This window comes from Macrobrachium nipponense, chromosome 30, assembly GCF_015104395.2.
Source record: "Macrobrachium nipponense isolate FS-2020 chromosome 30, ASM1510439v2, whole genome shotgun sequence".
NCBI classification, from domain to species: Eukaryota; Metazoa; Arthropoda; class Malacostraca; order Decapoda; family Palaemonidae; genus Macrobrachium; species Macrobrachium nipponense.
Window position 1 is genome coordinate 98898 of NC_087218.1, and position 318 is coordinate 99215.

Genomic DNA, 318 nt, shown 5'->3' on the forward strand with positions numbered 1-318 from the left:
TTGCCTATTTAGGATAGTATTTTGGCTATACGGAATCAAATAAATAACACATAATCACTTTCTGTCTTTAGTGCTTAAAAAGATCATGGTTTTCTTTTATGGATTAATCTCATTGGTCTTCCATTACGTTAATGAAGTTTTTTTTTTCTTTTTTAATACTTTCTCCTTATGGGTTTGGGGAAAGGAAGCTTTTTCTTGAACTCCTTTCGCCTTCGAGGAAGTTGTTATTTATTTTTTTTTTTTTTTTTAGAGATTATATGATTAACTTCAGAGCTTTTTCCCCAGCTGCATCCTGTGAAGAAGGAAAGTCTACGTTAC

The 318-nt window shown here is 31.4% G+C and overlaps 1 protein-coding gene across 1 annotated transcript in view; it reads right to left on the reverse strand.

Annotated features, from left to right (window-relative positions):
* Positions 1 to 29, reverse strand: part of LOC135201949 (glucose dehydrogenase [FAD, quinone]-like) — a 20306-nt gene extending 20277 nt beyond the window's left edge. The window contains exon 1 of the mRNA XM_064231228.1: positions 1 to 29. This exon is cut by the window's left edge and continues 321 nt beyond it. The gene's annotated coding sequence lies outside the window, so the exon portion shown is untranslated.
* Positions 30 to 318: the final 289 nt, after the last annotated feature.